The sequence below is a fragment of the Furipterus horrens genome, unplaced genomic scaffold (genome assembly GCF_987537825.1).
Source record: "Furipterus horrens unplaced genomic scaffold, mFurHor1.1.pri manual_scaffold_6, whole genome shotgun sequence".
Classification (NCBI taxonomy): Eukaryota; Metazoa; Chordata; class Mammalia; order Chiroptera; family Furipteridae; genus Furipterus; species Furipterus horrens.
Genome location: NW_028327176.1, coordinates 189864041 through 189887827, shown reverse-complemented (window position 1 = coordinate 189887827; position 23787 = coordinate 189864041). Strand labels below are relative to the sequence as shown.

Sequence of the window (23787 nt, the reverse complement as noted above, 5' to 3'; positions counted from 1 at the left end):
TCTCTGTCCTTTGGGCCAGGCTAGATGTCCTTCTGAAGCTGCTTTACACTCTGCGGTTTCATGAGTACTGGGTATTAATGCTCCTAACATGGTACTTTCATTCCGTAATACGTCTAAGTAAAAACGTTGGCTAAAAGAAGCCTAAAAACCTTAACAACACATGTTGAGCCAAGCTGCTTCCACAAAGGAGGAAAGGTGAGATGTTTGACTCTGGCTGCAGCGCAGGGCTGACCGACGCAGGGGGCCCCGCAGTATCGCTGATGGGCAGCGGGCCAGCCCCTGCTGCAGGGTGAGCGGTGGCCCGCGGCCGGTGCTGCGCACGGGCCAGAGCAGCTAGTCCTCCCGGTAATTCAGCAAAGGCGCTGGCCAGGGCTGGAACGGGGGCCCCTGCTCTGAAAGCTCTGGGGGATTAAACCTCATTTCAGGTTTGCAACTATTGTTGCCTAACTCAGAACGCAGCCCTAGCCAGTATCTGAAAACTTGCCATTGAGGTTGATAAAGATGGCATTGAACTAGGTAGTGCTGATCATATCACATTGTCACACCGTGAGCCTTGCCCTCCTGCATCCTGGGGAGAAGCTGTCCCCTCTCTGTCGATGACTCACAAAGCCTTTTGAAAGAAAGGAGCCACCTTCCAGATACACAGGAAGACAGTGGCTGGAATGATATTGTCTATCGGGATAAAATTTTCTCCTGTCATTACTTCTGAGGGATCTTATAAATAGAAGCGGCTATATTCCGTCAGATTTAAGTATGTGGGTGTAACCAGCACTTGATTAAGTAAGGTCTCCTCTCACATAAAGCAGCAGAGAAATGCGCTATATGTAACAGAGATAAGTATTGTTTTTTCTGTGTTCATGGGCTCGTGCCCAGCGGTGTCATTGTGGGGTCGTGCCCAGGGGTGTTGTCATGGGTCCATGTCCATGGGTGTCATAGAACCCTACATGAACACACCCCAATACTCAACACTGTGCTTTGCTAATTGTTCTGGATTCGTTTTTCCCAGCTATGGTTTAGTTTTTACTTTAGAAATAATTCACTCACAGTAAAATTTTTTAAATATCAGAAAATTATACCCTTATGGTTAGTAAGATTTTGGTTTAATTCTTTCCAGTCTCTTAAGTGTGCCTCAATATTTGCGTGTATATATGGTTTGTGTGAGTGTGTATGCTCGTACTACATGCAGTCATGTTAGATACATAGTTTTGCATCTGACTTTTCCATTTAACACAATATCATGATAAATTTTCTCTGTCATGAAAACAAGGTCATTTTTAAAATAGGTACCTAAGAGTCATCGTACGGGAACACTCTATTTAATCACTTCCTATTGTTAGTGACTTGGACTACTTCTAACGTTTAAAAAGTGTACGTATTAAATTAAGACTGAAGTGCATACCCTTTGGCAGGACTCATGGGTTGCGTGCTGTGAACCTGAGAACTCAGTCATAGGAATTAGAATAGCCAGTGGTAACGGACACATTTCAGGTTCCTGATGCACATGGCTGAGCGTGTGTCAGAAACATGGCACCGCTTCAGCGCATGGCTGCCGCAGTGGAGGCAGCTCTGGCTTCCTTTCCAGCGTGTGTTCGTGTGGTTAGTCTTGGCCCATTTGCTGAAGGCAATTATTTTGCTCACTAATACTTTCTGAATTCTGAAGCGGATTCTAGCACGCCTCACTGCTTCGCATTTTCTGTCGTGACAGATGAACGCAGAACTTCCGCAGGCATCGACTGTGAATTTATCAACGTTGTGTCTTGCAGCCTTGCTGTCATCGCTAATTTCTAAGACGTTTTTGTCACGTCTTTCGGGTTTTCTGCGTATGTGATCATGTCATCTGTGAACAAGCAGAGTTTTAGATCTTTCTTCTCGATCTATGTAGCTCTATTTCCTTTTTGCCTTCGTTCATTAGCGAGGACGGGCGATGTGCCTCCTCCCTGGGGAAGCCGTGCGTGTCTCGCCAGTACCTGCAACGGAAGCTGTAGGTTTCTGATACATGGGGTTGATCCGGTTGAGGGAGTCCCCGTCCGCTCCTAGTTTACTGGCCCTTCTCATCAGGACTGGGTGCTGGACGGTGGCAGATGCTTTCCCGCATCTACTGATACTATGACGTGATTTTTCTCTGTTAGTCTGTGATGTGATGGGTTGCGTTGATTCATTTTTGACTTTTGAATTAGCCTTGCATACCTGTGATAAATCCCATCCGACCCTGGTGTAAAATCCTTTTTGTATTTTTCGGATTTGCCTCGCTAATATTTTGATGAGGATATTTGCATCTACGTTCACGAGAGATGTTGGTCTGTAGTTCTCATTTCTTATGTTGTTTCTGGCTGGTTTGGGTATTCGGGTAACGCTGGCCTCATAGAATGAATTGGGACATGCCCGTTCTGCTTCTGTCTCCTGAAACGAAGTGCAGAGAATGGCTAGCAGGGCTGGAAATGGATTTATGTATGTGCTTTACAGGCAATACTTTTATGTAAAAAGATTGACATTTATCTCATCTACCTTCTTAATATATTTCTTAACCAGAATAAAGGGTGGAGCAAAGGTGGGTTTCCAGCTGCAAGGACATGGAACAGTTTATTCTTGTGTTATTAGTTAGGAATTATCACATTATTTTCCATATGAACAACTGTAAACGTACTTTTCCCACCCTGTGTGATAACTTACATTCAAGGAGCTCCAAAGCCTCCGAGCCAACTTTGTGACCTCAGGAACGTGACGTAAGCTCGTAGGCCTGCAGGTTCCTTAAAAACCCAGGAACTGAAGGAGGGAATCCCTAAGGCTGTGCCTGGGTCTGAAGGTGGGGCCCGGGCTTGATCACAGCTCACAAATCGATTGTGTCATTTGAGAAAACACATGTTTGGGAAAAACGAAGTTTTTGATGCTACTGCCTTCCAGAGCACACATGTGTGGTGGTTAATACGTAGAAACATGTAGAAGATACTGTGCTAGGCATTTCCAGATATTAGACTTAAAATTTCATTCAGGCATGTGATCTGTGTCCTTTGAGATTATGTTTTTTTTTTTAAAATAATTTATTTATTTATTTATTTTTAGAGCGAGGGGAAAGGAGAAAGAGAGGGAGAGAAACATCGCCGTGTGGTTGCCTCTCACTTGCGCCCCCAACTGGGGACCTGACACGCAACCTAGTCACATGCCCTGACTGGGAATCGAACCAGCGACACTTGGCTCGCAGGCTGGCACTCAATCCACTGAGCCATAGAAGCCAGGACTTGAGGTTATGTTTTATACTAAGTTCTGTCCTCCCTCTGAAAGAAAAACGTGAACTGTCTGAGAGCCCACATACCCCGAGCTGGTACATGGACCTGCAAATCCCCACCTGCCACCCAGCTTTGCAGCCTCTGATTATCTGCAGTCGTTGGTGACCTTCATCCACTCAAGGTTATCACTTGATAGTCTTGAGTTTATGAATAAAAAGTGGTGGGTTGGACAAAAAGCAAAAGCTCAAGCCGAGAACAGGAAGTACAGCGCTTGGCGGTGGAACGGCTGTATCGTTAAAGCATTTCCCGCCGCCGTACCTCCCAGGCGCGCAGCATGTCCCTGGGTGACGCACTCTGACTCAGGAATAAGTTTGCAGCCTCACACCCACGGCGGGGCCGGAGCCGGAGGGATGTTGTATCTTCTACCTGAGCAGCACGTGAGTCTTGGACTCACCCTGACATTGGGTCAGCCTCCCCAAGGGGAAAGAGTATTTACTTTACAATATTACTCTTCTTATAATTAAAAAATGCAAAACATGAAAACATACCGAATACAGAAATCCTTAGGAGGATCTCACTTGGCAATAATCTCTCAGCCGTCCCCACCCTCCCTGCCTCCAGGGCCGCCCGGCGCTCCCTGCGCTCTGCACTTTTTCCCCTTTTATTCATTGTTCCTCAGTTTACAAAGCTGAAGACCAACTTAAAAAAACAATCTGTTCATAGTCACAACTTAACCTCCCAGAAACACGTTTTGAAATCGATTCCCAGTAGGGTATTAAATGTAATATTAAATCTAAGAAGCAGTACCACCCTAGAATTTTCCCCAGCTCCTCCAATAAAGCGTATGGTTTTAATGTCACTGTTGTGTGATATGCATGGTTTTTATAACAGTCTTGCTTTCAGATTTGTCGTAAAAGTCATTCCACCTATGGGAGCAATGCTGCCTTGGGTGGCAGACTCATGCGATGTGCTTGGGAGATTCGTGTGGGTGGGCCTTCATGCCGTCACACATGAAAGGGACAGAAGGGAGACTCGCCGTCCCCTTCCCTTTGCAAATGCCTCTGTTGCATACTAGGCAGCTCTTTCCTACTCGCACTTAAATTTTGGTTGTACTTGACCTTTCTTTCATGACTTCGAATTACTGTGGCAGCTATTTTTCTAATTGCTTGATGGCTCTCTTCTAACAACATGACCCTTTCTTGGCATTTTGGAGCCAGATGAGAGCTGAGAGTCTTACTCAGTCATCAGGCCCTAAGAGCATCGTCAGAGACTCGGGTGTACTCACCGGGGATGGAACTGAAAGCCTTAGCGTGGCCTTTTTCAGTGAGTGACTTTGTTTCTGTAACAGAAGCACTGCTCTAAGTTTTTATGTTCTAACACTAGGGACACTCCTTGTGCACACGGATCCGTGTGTCCCTCCTATTACACCCAGACAGCACGAGTACTCCTCCGTTAGGTGACAGCCAGGAACAAAAGATACTTCCTGCATGAATGGGAGTGGCTGGCAGCGGCCATTTTGCATAGCACTGGCTGGTTTAGCTCAGTGGATTGAGCGTCGGCCTGCGAGCTAAGTGTCGCTGGTTCGATCTTCCAGTCAGGGTACATCAGAGAAGGAAAACTCTGACTCCAAAAAACCTCCGCTGCCTTGCGGCATACCTCTTCAGGGGAAAGGCTAAGGGAGTAAACCCCGACAGAAAATCCGGAGCCGGAGTCCCTAAGGCGGTTTGACGTTGTAGTCAACACCGGCAACTCCTGCGGCGCACCTGAAGCCAAGCTGTATCGACTCCGTCTTTCCCTTGGACCCTTCAGCTGCGAAGAGAGGGGGGGTCTGCTGCATGGGCAACAGCAGACCCTCCATATTACCCTGCCCAGGCTCTGTAGCTTCAGCGTCATCGCAAGATGTCGATTCAACACGGGAGGAGACAGATACCATGTCACTCCCGAGTCGGACTGCACAGCCATTCTCGGCGATGCAGATGGACACTTAAGAAGCTACACCATCGTCTCTCGAGACGGACGGCTGCCGACGACGACGATACAGAAAGATGAATCAGAGTTGCGAATTTATATGACAGTCAACAGGATTACGTCCTGTAGAAGCAGGGACTATCTTATGACTTTCAAGATGAAAGAGGAAACTTCAAAGATGGTCTTCTAGCTTAAAGGAGGCTGCCTGCCCCAGACCGATAGGAGTGCGTTCTCTCCACCTGTGCTGTGAAGGGTTCTTCCCTGAGAAGTGAGACCACCTCCGTCTGACCCAATCTTCAGGGACAGAGGCTAGAATCCCATTTAGAAAGGGGACTCCTTCCTGGGGGGGCAGTCTCCCAGAAAGATGAGTGCACCGCCTCCTTTGAAATTCAAAGGTAGTGCTTCATGACCTATAATTCTTTACCGAAATTAATTTCAAATTACGGGAACATCTGTCTCATAGATGAATGCTTTGAGGCCAAGGCATTTAAAAATTGTACCTGGTCCCCCTACAAGGAACTGATCGAAGTAGCCGACACACCAAGCAAGGCTTGTGGGTTTGCACTGTGGTTTTTGTAGTTACGCTGCCCGCCCTGGACGGCCCCCTGCTTTCTCTGTAGAGTGAAAGGCAAGGCCGCCGGGGGAGGTGGGAAGGTAGGCTGCTCTGTTGAAAGGAAAATACTGGCAGCACCAGTCAGCTCGGACCCGTCAGAGCTGAAAATCACAGCTTCATGCATGACCCTGCGTTCTGCCAGTCACAGGCCGCGTGAAGGACAGGGCCCAGGTGTGACTGATGTGCAGACGTGGCCAAGGCCGCAGCGTCCCCCACAAGTCTTGGCGTCAGAGAGATTCAGATGAGCGTTTGCCGACTTGAGTTAAAGGAAATCTGTTTCATGCCCTGCGACGCACAGAAAATAAGCGCTTCTCGTATGGAACACTCTCCGTTTAAAAATCCCTTCTAAATTTATAGAATTTCCCAAAACTGAACTAAGTCACATGCATTTATCAGAAATCAACAGAGTACCCATATCAGGCAGCGGCTTCAAATCCAAAGCCGTGGCTCCATGCAGAGTGGAATTTTAATGACGGCGCTGTCGGGAACGAGGGGGAAGGCAAATGTCTCAGTCAAGCTCGCAGAATACAGAGTGTTCAGCTGTGCTGCTGGGGCCGGTCCCTGACGCAAAGAGAAGACATGTTCTATCAACGGTGACACTTTGAAATGGGAGCCATGTCAGCTCTCGTGTCAGGAGCTGGGGGACCCTCCTTTATCCAGCAGTGAACCCTGTAGATTTCAGATCTGAGCGGCCGCATCCCGGGGTTTCCTGGACACATTGCAAATGCTTGTGCGCCAAATCCACGCACCTCACCTTTTCACGTCGCTGTCGCTGCGGGCACGCGGCAGCCCCCTCCGGCCCTGGTAGGACAATATTGCAGATCCATGTGGACCAGTTTTGTGTCCGTTAAGGCCAGCCGTGCAGGTGTAGCTGTCTGGATTTTAAGCAGTTCATTTTCTGACGATGGATATAAAGAAGCGGCTCTATTTCTAAAGCTTCTAAGTGGCCCTCGCTAGGACTTTGGTGACAGTGAAGCCTTATTTTTATGGTCTATGTTCAGTGGAGATAAATGCTCACAAAGTCTGTATTTTTTGTTTTTTATTTATTCACAAAGTCTTTAAATAGCTGATTTTACTGAGGAAGATATTGTAAACGGCATGTGCATTTGTTTTTAACTGTACCTTATAGTCCTTGCGATTAACAATTGGTTATAAGCTTGGTGAGGGGAAGAACTTGATTTCATGGCAAATAATATTTGCGCTGATTCATATCCTCCAGCGCGATAAACCACTGGGACGTGTTTGGCGGCCGGCCCTGGTGTGATCTACGCTGCCCTCCAAAACGTCACGTATGTAGTTACTGGGTCCCATGGCATCTAGAATTAGGTGACAACCGATTTGTTCTTCATGGCTTCCAAAACTTGTAGAGTTGTTTGCAACTAAAGAAGCCACCGTCTCAGTGACCCGGAGTGCAAACAGGTACTTACTGAAGTAGGGTCATGCTGGGTTGATTGTTTCCTGCTAAATTGGCAAATTCCACAGCAGAGAAGAACAGCCTCTCACCCTGCAGGTGGGGCGCACCAGGAATGTGTCCCAGAGGCTTTGAGGTCCAGGTACAGATTTTCCCAGGACTGTGCTTGGTGACCGTCCTCACAGCACAGCACCCACACGCTGATGTGCACAGCGCGTGCACCCAGATACCAGCACCCCGTAACGCCAGTGTCAAGGGCCAGGCCCTTTTCCGCAGGCGGCTGTGATCTTCAGCACCTGTGTCGTCGCGGAAAACTTCAGAGTGAGCCGGCCTGGTCCTCCAGCAGACTCTTCCGAGCTCGTCTCCGACCCCAGCAAGAGCGGCAGGCGCTTCTGGCTGTGACGAGGGGTGTGTTTATGGGTGCGGGGAGAGCGGATGACGGCCGTGTCCCCTAGCAGTCTAGCGATGCGGTGGGAACATGCCAGGTAGGACAGGACAGAGCCTCCCCAGCCGACATGGCCCTGAAGCAGGACCCAAACGCCCTTCCAGGGGCCCTTTTGCTCGGCCAAGGCAGCGGCACAAACAAACGTGGAGCACTGTCCGTGTGTAAGCAGCGCGCGCACTCGTCGGCCCGTTCTCTGGTCCTCACCGCCAGCCGCTGCCACTACCCCACGCTGCGGGCACACGCCTCCCAGCATGTCACTCCCCAAAGGGCGGGACCTTGACCCTTGACCCCAAGCCACACTCTGACACCTGGTGCTGTCATTGCCGGTCTCCACCTCTGCTTTCTTCTCTGGAGCCATTTCGTTCAAAATGCATTTTTGTATTTTTTTTAATATATATATATTTAAATGCAGTTGCCTACAATCTTCTTTCAAGTTGCCATATGACCAGAGTATTTGAAACTAACAGCTCCTGTTGATAGTTCTCTATAGATCATAGTCCTTTAGCTGAGAAAACCTCCCTCTACTGGTAGCAAGCTCAGCGAAGACTCTGACAGAGGGTTCTCATTCTGACTGCTTTTTAATTTAAATGAGCGTGTATTTATGACAGAATATTACCCCAGTGCTGTGTGCTTCCCTGAGAGGAACTTCCTTTGACAAACATTTTTACAAAACAGAACGCGTCATGTAAGTAATTTTTACTTATACATATTTTTAAAGGTCCGCCATTTTGAGGCAACAAAACCAGAAGTTTTCTCAATCACACTGTGATGTGAATATGAATTTATCTAATTAAAAATAGAAGTTGCCTTGTAAGATTCTTCCCATGAACTGAAATATCCCAGAAGTTATGGGTTTCAGAGTGAACACTGTAAAGGCCATTTGGTTTTGAATCATTTAACCTCGTCAGGTTTGCCCTCACTTTATGGGGGTGAATTTCCATTTCTTTTTCATGACCTTTTCCAGCGATTTATTTTTACTTAAACCCTCCAAGGCTAAATATTTGGGGAATTCCATTAATTGAAGATTTTGATATAAGATTGCTAACTGATTTTGAACAAAATGCAAACAAGTTCAGAAGACTCTCATAAAAGAATTAATAGTATTCTAGTGTAGGGGGAAAACGTGCCCCGTACCCTCCGAGGTTCTCCAGCTGAAGTCCTGACGACAGACAGATTCACAGCAGCAAAATAAGTGTCGGTTTACTCACAGGTGCAGCCCACGTGCGCATCGGAGCCCCCAGAGACTGGCCACCCAGTCACTTTGTAGGGAAGTGGCAAGACAGAGGGAGAGGACGTGAAACGTCTGGGGCAGCGAATTGTGGGGAGGTGAACAGATCGGGGATCTAATGGAAGATACGGGCCAGTAAGTAGAGTTTGTGATGTGGATTCCTCTGGTGACCTCTTGGCCGATACGGGTCCAGAGTTGTCTCCAGTGATAGACTCGTGTCCCTCCAGGCAGACAGGGGAGGGGACGACCCCTGTACAAGGTGCCCTTCGCTTAGGCAGTAAGGGGGAGCAGCGCTTTTCTTGTGTCTGCCTTCTCTCAGCCGGCTCTGGCTCAGATCGCCCTTGGGCCACACGTGTAGTTGGGGCATGTTCTGTCGCCCCTCAGTAGGCACCAGAGGTAACTGACAAAGTAGTTTTCTCAAGGCCGAAAGTTATTTAAATGTGCAGTTGGTGATGTGCAGCAAAGAGACAGTTCATGCTGGTGCCAGAAAGGCTTTCTCACCCAACACCAGATTTGCCACAATGACTTTGTTGTCCAGCTACTCTGTCCTTGTAAAAATGTTAACCTTGGCCACTACGACCTCTACCCTGATGGGTAGAAGAGCACAGCTTGTTCGAACGCAACTGTGAGTTATATGCACACCACAGTTACTTCCAGGCATGTTCCACACATTCCTAAATTTAGTAAGGACATTGTTTTTAACCATCATGCTGTATTCCACCCAAATATATATTCATGGTGTCACTTGAAAAACAAGATATTCGATGTAGAACTTTAAATTTTCAATAGAATTCACCATGTCAGATAATTCACCATCAAGAGAATAAACTTTCAAACATTTCACTTTGAGTCAATGCAGCACATGAACAGAAAATTAGAACAATTATTGGAATTAACAGATTTTCTATTTTTATCATGCACTAATGCTGATAGACTGCTCTTCAATTTAACTTTTTATGAAGTTCTGCTAAGCAAGCTAATACTAACAGCCATCACTTGTACATGCACAGAAAACTTGGAATCAAAACTGAGTAAGTTAATTTAGAACAGTCATTTGATCTAAATGGAAAACCACACTTCACTGAGTAATATGTAAATGTCCCTTCTCAGCTGCTTGTGCCAAGTCACATCTTTGAGCACAGAGTTCTTAAAATAACGACAGGCTTCGTAGTCGAGGCCAATGCCTCCCCAGCACGTCTGTGTGTCTTGCCAGGGAAGTTTAAAAAGCCCCTCTGCAGGATGGGGCCTGCAGAATAACACCTTTGTGACTCACATAGTCAATCATTAACTCCCTTGAGAAACAGAAATTCCGTACAGTAGTATTGGGATTTCTAATAGGAAATCCTGCTTTATTTTTGGCACTGTCAGATCTCCCAAGACCCTTGAAATTTCCTAAGGCACCAGGACAATGAAGGGGTCTTTGGTTGTTAAGGGGGTTACTTTGGGGCCTCTTTTAAGGATGGGGGCTGGTTGCCAGGGGAACCAACCACGTGTCAAAGGGTTGGGACTTTCAGTGAAGACTTCCGGGGGGAAGGGAGAATGGGTGGAAATGTAGCACAGTCACCAGCAGCCAGTGATTTAGTCGGTCGTGCCTGGGTAATGAAGCCTCCGTAAGTACCCAGAAGGATGGGGCTCAAACAGCTCCTGGGCGGGTGAAGACGTGGGGTCTGGGAGGAGCAGCGTGCTCAGAGCAAGGACTCTCCTCGCCGTTCCCCGCACCCCGCCCTGTGCCTCTCTCCCATCTGGCTGTTCCTGAGTCACAACACCTTTGCGGGATAAACTGGTGACCTAGTAAATAGAATGATCCTCTGAGTTCTGTGAGCTGATCTCACAAGTTAATTGAACCCAAACAGGGAAGCTTTGGAGCCTCCGATCGATAGCAGGAGGACCAGAATCCAGGTGACAACCTGAATGTAAGATTAGCATCCGCAAAGCGGGTGGAGGGACCTTTGTAGGATCGAACTGTCAACCTGTGGACTCTGAGGCTGTGTACTGCTGGGGAGAGTCGGAATGGAGGGGAATTGTAAGGCACTCGGCTGGTGTCTGAGAATCACCGGGTGGTAAACACACACGCACGCACGCACACACGCACGCGCGTGCCTTGGCATTAGACACTCACACATGCAATATGTACTTCCCCTCTTAGCTCATTACCGTTAGAAGAATTTATTCCACAATAAATGTTACAACCATCACCACGCATAGATCTAGATTTGTAATCAACAAATGATGAGAAAAGCAATGTAGCAGAAGCCTTCTGACCGCTTTTATGTGCTCTGTGCGTGTTCCATGTAGAGCGAATCTGTAATGCCCTACGATTCCCACTGACCCCACCAGCTGTCGGCCTGGTGGCTTCGAGCCCCCCGCAGGCCTCGGCCCGGTCCTCACATGGACAGACACCAGGCCTCTCCCGCTCTGGGGGAGATAGTGGCAGTACTTGGAAGCCCAGTAGTCTGCAAAAGCCCATAGGGCTTCTTTTAACATAACGATTATTAATAACACGACTTTGAGTAATTACAAATCTAGGACAACTCCTAAACCAGACAGCTCGTGGGCAAAATCAAATGTGGGGACTGCCCTGGGGAAGTCTTGCCATCTAGACCTCCCGCGTATGCCATTAAGACGAGAGGTGCCTGGTTCCACCAGGGGCTTTGCTGGGGCCACTGGACACGCTCCGTCACCCAAAGTGCTCGGGGACCATGGGGGAGGCCTCACTGGGGTAAAATCACTTCTCACAGAGAAACACCACGGAACTGAGGTCCCTCGAGTTACGCTTCAGCCCCATCCCCTCGCCTCCTCCAGCTCGCGTGTCACTGTTCGCTGCGAGATGCAGGCTCTTCTGGATGTGGAAGGACATGGGGTGCGGGACGGGGGAGCCGCTGCGCCCCAGAGAGGGCCTGGCCGTGGGGAAACGCGCCCTTTCAGCTCCGACGCTGCGGACTCAGGCTGCGGTGTTGGGGTGCCGGATGAAATCGGTAGCGTGTCCTTGACTTGGGTCGGTCACATTGGTCTGTCTCTTCACCACATTCACCGAAGCTGTGGTGCCGCAGCCACGCGGGCCGGGCAGGTGCCAGCACGGGGCACAGCGGCCCGGGTCCCACACGCAGGCGGGAGTGCGGGGCGGGGCGTCACTGCCTTGGTCTCCGTGCTCACTGCGAGACTCCCGGTACCAGCGGCCTGGGCGCCCCTGGGTCTGGAACTTCTGTTGGGAAAGGAGGGTGCCTGCCAGGTTGGGGTTCAGTGCGCTCCGGTCAGCACACGGACACTGAATTTCCTCTTCTGACCAAGAGGCGCTTTCCCAGCAGGAAAGCTGACTTTCTGTCCCAGCAAGCTGCGGTCGTGGGGGTCCCCGCGCCAACCCCTTTGGAACAGCGACTGGCCCTCGGGCCACACCACACCCCGCTGGCACTCCTGTCCCCGAGCGCCACTCCGGGTGGAGGCTCTGCTGCCCGCATCCCCGTCAGGAACACGGAGGTGTGTGCAGGCGCCAGCCCAGAGCCCTGCGGACCTGCGGACTCCGCTGGCGGCCTCGGACCCGGTCCCTCGGGGGGGGAGAGTGGGGGGACCCCCTCGGCTGCCGCTTCCCGCTATTTCTCCTCGGGTTTCCGGTGAATTCGGGGTGTCTCCAGTGAAGGCCTCTCCAGCGCCCTGCGGTGGTCCTGGTGAGCGCGGCCTTGGAAGATAGCGCGTGGGGCTCTGCCCGCCTCCCGCGTCCTTGCGCCCCGGACGGTGGGTGCCTCCCTCCCGCTGCTGAGTCGCGGAGCGCATGGGTGAGGCAGGTGCGGGGCAGGCGGGGCGCAGACCCCCCCCCCCCCCTAGCTCGGCCCTGCCTCCCCACGTCTGCTGCCAGCGGGAGTTCCAAAGTCGCAGTTTCTGAAACCCCAGACAGGAGGCCTTGGCCCGTTTCCTCCAGGACCCCGGAGACAGTCCACGGACCCCAGGAGCGCAGACGGTGGGCGGCGCCACCCAGCGCAGAGGAGGCTAGGTCAGGGACAGGGGCGCAGGCTTCTCCGCCAGAACCCACCCCACCCCCCCCACCTCCCCCACCCCCCCACCCCCGCCCGCTGACTGCCTGGGGGCAAATGAATTATTTTGACCTTAATTTCCTGAACTCAGTTCCTGAGGTGGAATTAGGCGCAGAGAAGTTCATTTATATGAACATACACTGAAAAATTTAGATTCCTTCTCAAATGCAACCATCAGTTGTAATGATTATTATTAACAACATATTTTTCCTCCGGGAACGTATATGCATAAATCGTTCCTTTGGAAATGAGACATTAATCCAAATGGAATCTCAGGCCCTGCGTATCGGCTCAGAGGACACATTGTGAGTTAGGAGACATGGTGTTGCTTCAGGCAAATGTGCTTTCATATTAATGCCAGGCATCAGGCAGGCCCGTGACTGTAACATAAATTGGGCCTTGGTGACACAGAAATACTTGGGCGAGATAAGACTGGCATGTGGCTTTAGAAAGTGTAACAGACGGTAGCTTCCTCGTGTGGCTGCTGTGGGAGCTGGGACGGGGACGTGAAGCCGTTTGACGTCTCCAGAAGCAGAAACAGAGGCAGGCTTGGGGAGGTGAGATTGTTTTACTTATTTATCGGGGACCCAGGCCCGTGAAGGGCAGGGGAGGAGGCGAGATGGGCAATGATGCAGGTGACGCCGGCCCAGCCTGGCCTTTGCCCCTGCCTGGGACACTGCACACCTCGCTCAGTCTCCAGCAGGACTGCCCAGGGACAGCGGCTGGTCCGGGTCACCCGCTGCCCACATGCTCCGTGGTTGGGGAGCGAGTCCTTTGAAAGGGGACCCAGGCGGCACCTCTCCACATCTCCTATCGGCCACAGACCAGGGGCAGGGAAGGACCTGAATCCTGGGACGAGTTATGAAGAACAGTGTGAAGAACAGGTGTTTCTGGACAAGAACCAGCAAACGGAATCACTTTTAACATACTCTGGTAACCCTTAGAATACAATGACCAAGGAGCTTCACTCGGCGGAATGATATACAGTTTTGAAAGCAAAAATAGTCACTCAGCTGGCTTATTAGTTCAGCATTCTGACACTCAAGTTACATGTCATAACATTAATAGCTATAAATGGAAAACGAAGTTGTATTCATTCATATTTTTACAAATACCATGATAGGATGTTGATCTGATGTGGAAACTACTGTAAGTTTTTAGTGTTAGGTTTCATAGAAATGATCACTTAAATTATAAAACAACATAAAACATACTTAAATGGTCAAATATATCTTTAAAAGTGTTTTTGAAACAAACTTCAAAAAATAGTTTTATATTCAAAATTCTAGATGGTTAAAGAACAATGAGAAGAGGTGAATAATTATCATTTCTTTTATGAAAACGATTGTTTTCTCTGAAAATTGACCCACAGTACAAAGAATGAGGCATGTCCCTGATAAATTAACCTAGTAAATTAATATTAATTATTTAATGCAAACATTCTGTGTCTCTTTAATTGAGACTTTTAACTGTTCGCAAACTTGACATCAATATTAACATTTCATTGAGGTTCTGGCCCATAAACTTGTGTTTTATTGCCAACTAGACTTGCTTAACTTGGATTCTATTTTTATATCCATTTATTTTTAAGAATATTTTACTGATTATTGCAGTTGTTTCCATTTTTCCCCCTTTGCCCCCCTCTGCCCGGTACCCCCTTTTCCTCCAGCAAACCCACCGCCCCCTTAGTTCATGTCCAGGGGATGTGCATGTAAGTTCTTAGTTCTTTGGCTTCACCCTTTCCTGTACTAGTCTTGACATCCCCTTGTCTATTTTGTTCCTACCAATTATGCTTCTTATATCCATTTTAAAAGGCTATTACATTTGCTCAGGGGTCATGTCCAAGGTTAGCCTCAGGTGATGTCCATGATAAGCCTACACTGACTCACTTAACGTGATCCTCTGTAAGAGGAATAGGGAGGTTAATTGATTTGTGCAGTTTAATTAAAGCCTGGACTCAACAGGAGAGTGGAGAAGACCAGCCCGGCAAGGGGATTCCTTTGTCTCCTGGTCTGTTGTCCGGTGGGTGTGGAGTGGACCTCTCAGGTGGCAGTGGAAGGGAACACAAAGGAAATCAAGACCCAATGTGGGTTTGCTTTGCGAGTTAATTACAAGCTGTGTGAAGTCAAGCTAGTCATTCACCCCTCAGTCACGTTTGCAGCCACGTTTTTAGCCACATATTTAGCCAAGGAGGCTGGTAACGCTCACTTAAAGGATCGTCAAGGTCGTGGCGGTAATCCCGTAATAAAACCCATGCAGAAGTGCTTCATAACCTATAAAATGGTATTCGAATGTTATAAACAAGGGGCACTTTCCCTTGGGTTTGTGTAATGGCGGCCAGGGGATGCATGCACCCTCCTCGCAGGGGTCGAAGGACTCCGAGGTCCCTGTTGTCACAGATGCCAGCGCTCAGGCCCGCGGGGGAGCTGTGCGCAGAGAGCTGGCGAGACGCCTGGGCTGAATGCCTGTAATAGCTTATAAGCTGAGAGCACACATGGAAATATTCCTAAGTGTCCTCTCAAACCGTTAGGGTCACAGCTGGCGCGGCTCTGCCATGGGCAACTCTGATGACAGAATTACTGTCGTCTAGGAAAACGGTGTAGCGCGTCACATATGATGACCCCATCACAGGCGCCCGGCCTCGCACTGCTGCCAGCGTGCCGCTCTAATCGGCCTTTCTGGAAGGACATTTTTGGCTTTGCATCTGCAAGTCCATATGGAGAGAGATTTTGATCTGGGGAGTGAAAAAAATGAATTTCAGTCTTTGAGGCTTTGTGGGTCTTTATGGTTTCCCTTGCTAAGTGACAGTGAGGTGGAATGAGTCTCTTATTTGTCTTGCACACTTGTCTTAGTTAAGTTTACGTCCCAACAAATGTACAGGGCCACGTCCTGGGGAGAGCCCTGGGACGGCCCCTGCCCGCTCTGGGCTCCGTGTTACGCTGCCCTCTCCTGCAGCGAGCGTGACAGAGGGCGCTGAGCGGGCTCTGCTCCCCCGGGCACCCACCACGTCCGATGTTCCTGCTCCCCAATTCCCACTGACACTGGCTTTTAAGCATGAGGTGACTTGCCCTAGAATCGCTCCACGAGGCCTCCGAGGGAGCTTTGGTGAACAGCCCGGCACAGGGCAAACATGGTACTTATTAGCCAGGATTTGGGCTTTGAATTGCTAACTTACAAAGTTTGTCGTAGGTAGGTTCTCTATATTTTGTCCTCCGGACTTACGTCAACCGCGGTTCGGTGAGACAGAGCTAAAGAGCGTTTATCTTGACTGTGACTTGTGTGCCTGCTTTGACATCCCAGACAGCTGTCTGATGAAACTTCTCGTAAACAAGGACTTCACTGGCCAGCTGAGCGGGACTGACTTTTTCCTCCTTTGAGACACGTAGTGGTTTTAAGGTCGGTCGTGTACTTTCATGCATAAGGGGTTCACAGCGTACAACTTAGCAGATACTCTGCGACCTCGTCTTTCTCGTTTAATGATACGCAGTGAGGCAAGACCCTTTAGCCCCAATGGCCTTATGTGGCTGTGGGTTCATCGTCCTCAGCGGGGGGTGGTTTCAACAAGGTCTGGAGATTTGGGGCTGGGCTGCTTCTAGCATGGAGTGTGCCGAGGCCGGGATGCTCCTGGATGTCCTACAGTGCTGAGGGCAGCCCCTCAAATCAGAGAGTGCTCTGGCCCCAAGGGTCCCCAGCACTGAGGTCGGGGGAGCCCGCTGTAGGCGGGGGAGAAGGTGATTTGGTAAAGCTGGGGGCTCACGTCCTACGAGACAGCTCGCCCATCTGAACTCTTTCTTAAACCTTGCTGGTTCCCGCCGCCACTGTTCCTCCAGATTCTGTCATGGTCTGACGACTTAAAAAAAGGAAAGAAAAGAAAACCCAGTTCCAGCTTTCGGATTATGTGTGTCCTTCACACTCAGCCACGGGGCCAGCTCCTTCCCGCTGGCTTTGATCACTTAGCGGTGAGAAGGGGGCTTCCCCTTGTCAGACATGCTTTCTTGGCTCTCCAGAGATGTAATGGCGAGGAAATGCGCACCGAGAAGAAGAGGCGAGTCTGGTTGTAGAGACAAAATAATTCTGAAAGTCATCTTCCTGACCCAACTCCCTGTGATTTAATTCTGTATTTTAAATAAATACCCAAAACATGAACCAGGTTGACAGAATGTTACCCTTTGAGTTCATGTTAACTGGGTTTTTGTTTGTTTGTTTGTTTGTTTGCCCTTGGGACTTGACCCTGTACGTTCAGGAGGAGTGAAAACAGGTTTATAGGTCTCTAGTAATAACAGTTATAAAAGTCATTTCATTTCATTTCGTTCTGGAAGAAGAATCCTCCGTATGCATCGGTGTGATTTCAGAGTTATTGTGAGTGGTTTTCATGCTCTTTGATAATGAGAAAGCAGGGAGAATGGGGTAGACAAAAGGCCGGCAGGGGAGAACCCCACGCAGGAGCATCCTGCTGTCATTCATCACAGTCCCACGTGGGTCCCCGGGGCACCGATGCCGAGCCTGGCCCCTGCCGGCCCTGGGGTGGCTTCTGATCTTCCACGCAGCTGCTGAGTTTGCAGATGCCACACCCCTCCAAGGGCTTCGCTGCTGTGTGTCACGGGAGCCATGTTGGAGCTGCTCATGGCCATGGGGCACGCCCCTCTACTGAACCCCATGTTTGTCTGGAGGGGTGCCAGACCGTGAGAAGTCTCCTCCTGACCCAGCTTCTCACTGATAGTGCCGGCTCGGGGTGCTCCCGGGCCTGGCCTCCCCCGGCCTCAGGTAACGCCCCTGCGCCTTAGTGGGAGGAGGTCTGGGAATCTGTTGTCACATAGCTGGTAGGTGACGATAGGGTCTCCATCCCAGGCCCTCTGCCAAAGCGGGTATTCCTGAGGGCACGGCCCACACCGGAAGGACCTCACGCAGGGGTCTGAGATGCAGACCCTTCGTCTTTCCGGTGTTGGCTGTTGTTCTCAGAGTGACCTGCCGCGTGCAGTACAGATATTCTGTGTGTGTGGATTTCACAGCAAGAAGATCCCCCCAGGCCGCTCTCACGTGCCTTGGGTGTTGCTGCTTCTACCTGTTACACCTTGGCACTTCCCGCCCCGGAGCCCGCAGAGCTGAGGTCCAGCACGGGGCGGACGTGACTGAGCCACACACAGGCTGGGACCAGGGGACCGCACAGTGGTGCTCCGGGGGTGAGCAGGCTTTCTGGGAAAACGGACCCTTTGAGTTGGCTCTTCCATGAATTCCTTATTTTGGCCTTGCCCCGCCACATTTTCTCCCTGCTGTTTGTTTTTTATGAAATAAATGCGGAAGATTTCTAAATATGTCAAGAATGCGAGCCCTTCTCTGTGTACATTAAATGGAAATGTTTCCCCATTTATTATTTCTCAATTGACTTTGTTTTGACTGTTTTTCTATACTAAGTCTTATATTTTTATGGACTCGGTGACCAGCGATTTTTATTTTTCTTCCCTCTGAGGAATTTCCTTGCCAAGACCAAGGTACTCATTTGATTCACCCCTGATGTGGTCTCGTGGTTCCACAACTCCCTTTTCTTACTCATCTGACCTTCCCAGTGTCTGTGTTGAGAAATGCTGGAAGATCCAACTGTTGTCATCATTATTCTGTTAATTATTCTAACACCATTCATCCAGTCATCTCATCCCTGGCTGATTTGAAATGCCCTAACCTGAGACCACGCAGACACAGGTATCGCTTCGGGACGTCTTGTCAGGGCTGCGACTTCCGTGCTGTGACTCACTCAGTGCCCAGCGCACCGTTTACTTGCCAGAAACTTTAAATAAAATGTAAAACATGGTTGAAAAGCCTCTCTTCATTGGCCATCTCTTGTGTAACGTTTTTTGGATCGTCAGTGACTACTCTTCCTTCAGAAAAATTGAAATGATTTTTTCCCCATATCCTAGAGAAGATCAGAACAGAGAGGGATGATTCAGATTCTCGTCTCCTGTCCTGACAGTTCCAGGGGAGATTACCTTTCTAAGACTTCACTGAACTCCGTTTTCAATATGGCATCTGTTTGACCTCACAAGGATCAAACTTCAGATATTTTTGTCAATCGCGGCACATTGTTTTAATGTTTTAAAGAATCCTAGAATTACAGACCTGTGCGTCTGAGAGCTGGCTGAGGGGTGCCGTCCTTTACATTTCTCCCTGTAGGCAAGGACACAGCTACGCTGAGCCAGAACCGAAGAGGAGGCAGCCTTTATCTTTGTTAAGGATTTTGGCTTACCTGTTCTACATCACAAGCTTAGGGCTTGTTTGACCTTGAGTCCCCTCCAAATTAAGTGACAATGTCTGTACTTTGAGATGCCTCTTGGGCAACCTGCTGGGGACTTCTCTTTCAAAGACTAATTTCCGGCTCCTCTGGCTACAGAGAGAAGGTTAATAGTTTAGGGAATTTGTTTACAGGCCATTAGAAATAATTAGCACGTTGCGGAGACTAAAGCGCTTCTCAATAACGCTGGATGGCCTAGAAAAAAGGGGGGCTTTCAGAACCATCTATTTTTGGCACCTAATTAAGATAGACTTGGAGATCCCCATCCTCTCCTGCCCTACTATTTCATGTTTTAATTATCAAGCAAGTCTTAATGTCCTCCAAGCTAAGTTCTGCCTATAGTCACTTAAATAGTAACTTGAAACGCTGTTCAGGGAGTCTGACAACATTTTAAATCTCCCCGTAACCATTTTTAGGCCGATGATTTTCAGCCTTTCCTCTTGGGCAATCTGTCCTTAATATTCTAGTTTCTTAATGATTTCCCTTTTCTCCTAAACAATGCGCCTTTGGGTGAAGTCAGCCGTGGCCTTGGTGCCTCTGGGACACCCCATCCTGCCCTTCCCGCTCTGTTCTAGCACCTTCGCCGGCTGCTTTTCCTCCAAAAGCCCCGACCGCAGCCCTTCCCCGGTTCTCTCCGCGTGAAAGCCCGCGACGACCCCCACACGCTGGGTGACGCTTCTGTGTTCTGCAGCCGAATCCCCTGCATTTGGTGTGGAACTGATGCTCCAGTCAGCTGTGCCCTCCTCGCTGACCTTCCAGGTGCTCAGTGACCGCAGGGTCCGCGAGAATGCGCTGGATTTCATCAGTGCCCCTGCTGCGCTCTACTTTGTCACCGTTTGTTTTTCTCGCACCTGCTGCAAGGACAGAGGCAATTTAACATGCGGTTGGGCCCGTTTGTGTTTTCTGTGTTGTACACTCTGCAGGGTGCGGGTCCACGTGAGCGATGACCAGCCTCCAGCCCCACTTATGCTTAGAGGAAGAAGCCTAATCAGAGCTCTGGTCCGCCTGCAGTTCTTGGAGCATGTGGTGCCCCCTCTTGCTCCAGGACCCTGACACATGCTGCCTTCTTCACATGTGAAGTCCTCCCTCTTTCCCTCCAGCTAAGCCCCACCCCCCCCTACACACACAATGTCGCCTAATAACATGCAGCTTTATAAAGGGGTTGGCTGTCACGGACACCTGGCACCAACACCTGTGACCTGCTGACCTGATACCCAGGTGTCAGTCCTGTTTTCCTCAGCGCCACGTGCTGTCCTCCAAAAGCTGTGACTGCGGGGTCAGAGGTGATGTGCTGTCTCGTAGGATCAGCAGTTGGTCACGGTGTTCCTGGAGGAGGGGAACCACGTGCCACCACATAGAGGACAAGCCATGTTGTCCTGGCTGGGGCGTGAAGTAAGCTGGAGTTCAACCTCAGCAAAGTAAATCAGACAATACAGCAAAGGACTCGGGGACCTGCCGACAAAGGGGCCTTGTATCTTCCTGAGAGGATGGTGTGGCTGGCCCGTACTAGGTACTGTTGCGTATGTCATTGGAGTTACTAAGTCAGGATCATTTAATGGTCAGTTCGCGTTTCAGGAAGATACGTAATTCTGGTGACTGGGGTGGGGGGCGGGGGGATAGAGCAGAGCTTCCCCATCAGCCTTGGGCAGGTCACGCCCTGCAGGGAAGCACCCAGCTGAAACCCGCCGCAGCCTAGAACCCAGGGTGCAGCCACCTGCCCTCTGGTCCTTCCCCTTGCAGCCACTCTGTGTCAGAGTGAATCAGAGAGCTGCACCTGTGTTGAAATTCTGGGCCTAGTTTACAAAGGCCTTGCGTGACTTTTTCACAGACGCGCATCTACAGGCAATGACCGGCCGTTTGGTAGGTGCGCACTCACTGCCAGGAAGGTCTGAGTGGGGACGCCAGCCTCATCGTGATGTGCTTCCATTGGCATTTTATTGACGCGCATTGGTGCCCATGTCACGTGCCCTCTCCTGCCTCTGTCCTCCATCTCTGCACCCCAGACACACATGCATCCATGCCCCGGAGTTCCCCAGACCTTCCTGCACCCCAGGGCCTTTGCACGTCTTGTTGTTGTCGGGACAGCCGCATCTGGCTATTCACACAGCAGCCCCCCCCAACCGAGTCCTCAGGCCATCTCCCCCATGTCTCCTCCCAGCACCCAGCCCTGAGGCCTGCAGCCTTCCCCTGGTGTCTCAGCTCCTCCCCTGCTCGTCCTTCATGGTCACAGCGCAGCCTGACATTGTCCTTCTATTTGCGCCATCTCCGGATGACCGCGCCGCCCTCAGCAGATGTTCACTGTGTCTGTTTTGTTCACCTCTGAACTCCCGAGCACGGACGGAGAGTGGGCGGCGGGGGGCAGGCATGGCGTATCCGCTGAATGAATGAATGAGGTCAGCGTGAGGATCTAAGACAGTCGGTGAACCTATTACAGAAATTACACCTCAGACTGCAGTCAGAAACCAGAAAATAGACACCTCAGCCCATCCTCGCAGAGCAGAGAGGCTGGTGCGGGAGAACAGGCCTCTGGTTTGGCTCCCGATGGAAGTGTGCGTGGTACTTACCAGGTGTTCCTGAGTGAGGGCGGGGGAGTCAAACACCGGTACGCGCAGCGCGTGTTACGTCCACCGAGTCAGCGCGCCTAAGAAGTCGTTCTATGTTAGACCATCCTTTCGAGTGAAAAATGCCCTTTTAAGACACAAGGACGATGCCATAGCCCAAGTCACACAAGAGGGACTTCGTTGCATCCTCGGAAATCAGTGGCAGTGGCCCGTTTAACATGGGAATGGGAGACCTGGGTCCCCGGCCGCCCACGGAGATTAGAGTGTTTTATTAGTGGCCCAGACACGGCATTTCCCTGGGTCTGGTTTGGGACGCGCACGGACAGGGTGTGACCCAGTGCTCGTCCACACGGGTCTCTGGAACCCGCAACCTGGGCACGTACCCTTGCCCGGGACTTGATCCTGCAATCTTTCGGTTTATGGGATGACACTTCCACCCACTGAGCCACACTGGCCAGGGCTCACTCACCTCTCTTCTTTGTTTTTTATATTTGTAAGTGACTGAAGGAAACTTTCACTCTTTCTTCCTTTATCACATAACAAGAAGTGATTATTTTAAAATTTTTCTGGATCTTTTTATACCTTTGTATTCATAGTTTATGAAAGTCTACAAACATATACATGTATATCGTCAGCAGCCGTCCGTCTCGAGAGACGATGGTGTAGCTTCTTAAGAGTCTATCTGCACCGCCGAGAATGGCTGTGCAGTCCGACTCGGGAGTGACACGGTATCTGTCTCCTCCTGTGTTGAATCGACATCTTGCGATGACGCTGGAGTGTCCTCTCCAGTGAAGCTGAAGCTACAGAGCCTGGGCAGGGTGATATGGAGGGTCTGCTGTTGCCCATGCAGCAGACCCCCCCTCTCTTCGCAGCTGAAGGGTCCAAGGGAAAGACGGAGTCAATACAGCTTGGCTTCAGGAGCGCCGCAGGAGTTGCCGGTGTTGACTACAACGTCAAACCGCCTTAGGGACTCCGGCTCCGGATTTTCTGTCGGGGTTTACTCCCTTAGCCTTTCCCCTGAAGAGGTATGCCGCAAGGCAGCGGAGGTTTTTTGGAGTCAGAGTTTTCCTTCTCTGATGTGCCCTGACTGGAAGATCGAACCAGCGACACTTAGCTCGCAGGCCGATGCTCAATCCACTGAGCCAAACCAGCCAGGGTGAATACATGTATATACACATGCATATATATACAATTTACATATATGTATTTCACACACAAGCATAAACATGTGTGTACACATATACAAACACACAAATGTGTGAGCACCTGCACATACATACACTCAGAATGGTACATGTGCATTCATGCATATTCATAAACACACGTGACACACACGGGGATATTCCTCTTAGAGAAAGGAGGTCACACCAGTGCGGAACAGATGGTTTCCTTCCTTCTTCTACAACTTGTGTTTTATGTTCGACAATATTTCAGGGAGAGCCGTTTACTCAGGCACCTGCAGGCGTGCGTCCTTCCGGTATGGCTGCAGCGTGGCCACTGCGCGTCATGGGCTTGACTTCGCTCCTGGAGGAGTGGAGATTGCCGGCTGGCTTTCCTTCTCCCGGTAACATTTGGGTTACCAGCAGGGGACTCGCGCCCTTGAAAGCCTTTCCCGTGTTGCTGAAGAGGAAACTTTTCAGAGTGGGTTTCCTAAGCCACAGAAGTAACCGAGCTCTGAATGGGCTAGTGTGTTGGGTTGGCTGTCGCGGGGGATGTTTGTTCAGGGAGAACCTGGAGGCTGAGTCACAACCTGGATGCTTTCTCACCATCGCCCTGAAGGCTCTGAAATGGATGCCCTTTCAAACTCTAGAGGCTCAGGAGAGACGGAGGTCTGTCTCTTCAGTGTTTTATATATGTTTGTGTAGATAGATACACATCTTCCTAGGTATGTATACAAATCACATATTTATACAATCATATTTGTTTTTATCTAAAATTCTCTTAATGATTCTGACCCAGGATATCCTTTTGCTTAATAGTCCCCCAGGGCACATCAATTTAAATTTAAAACACCTCAGAACGGTATTAA

The 23787-nt window shown here is 50.0% G+C and overlaps 1 protein-coding gene across 1 annotated transcript in view; it reads left to right on the top strand.

Annotated features, from left to right (window-relative positions):
• The window catches only part of PRKN (parkin RBR E3 ubiquitin protein ligase), a 920988-nt gene that overhangs the window by 489934 nt on the left and 407267 nt on the right, over positions 1-23787 (top strand). The window lies entirely within an intron of this gene.